The following is a 764-nucleotide window of genomic DNA, read 5'->3' as shown; positions in this document are numbered from 1 at the left end:
TTCAGTGGCTTATTACATCTTATAATTTCATAAAAATATGTAAATACAATTATATTGAAGATGGATGCTTAAAGATTACATAGAGTATTTTATGGCATTTTCTATGGTTTAATGTATATTGACACACCCTTAGATCTGCAAGAAATGTTATGTGCTACATGGCTATAACATGGAAATGTGATTGTGGCGCATGAGAATTGAATTATACACACATTTAACAAAACCACTCTGCAGCATCAAACCAGTCCTTAACCCAGATAACGTTTTCAGAGATTGCTATGGAATTGTCAGTATGTTGAGAAGATCTTCTCAACGCATGAGTCAGCTTTCTCTGCTGATCTTGCTTTTAAAAGATCTTGATGATGCATATTCTATATGGCAATTATTGCTGATTGTACTTAATGTAGGTTGAAAAATAAAAAAATTACTATTTTTGCCTTATTAAGAGACTAATATCGATTTTGGATGACTAGCATTAAACTTATATTTACTTTTTTTTAAAATGGAGTATTTTCTTCATACCTTGTTCAGCAATTTTAGACTCGTAACACAATTTGGCTTTTGGCATGTTTTCAGAGCCTGAGAAAATTTTATTTAAAATTAAACTTCATGTACCAATTGCCATTCATAAGGTTGGGGTTTTTTATTCTTACCGGTTTACTTTTCTAAAAAAGACCTTAACCTAGTGATGCTTGAATATTGAATCCAATAAAAATATCTTTGGTTAAGGTAACTTGTCATTATTAACCTCCTACAAGTTTGCA

Source organism: Strix uralensis, chromosome 2, assembly GCF_047716275.1.
Source record: "Strix uralensis isolate ZFMK-TIS-50842 chromosome 2, bStrUra1, whole genome shotgun sequence".
NCBI classification, from domain to species: domain Eukaryota; kingdom Metazoa; phylum Chordata; class Aves; order Strigiformes; family Strigidae; genus Strix; species Strix uralensis.
Note: the sequence above shows the minus strand (reverse complement) of the source record.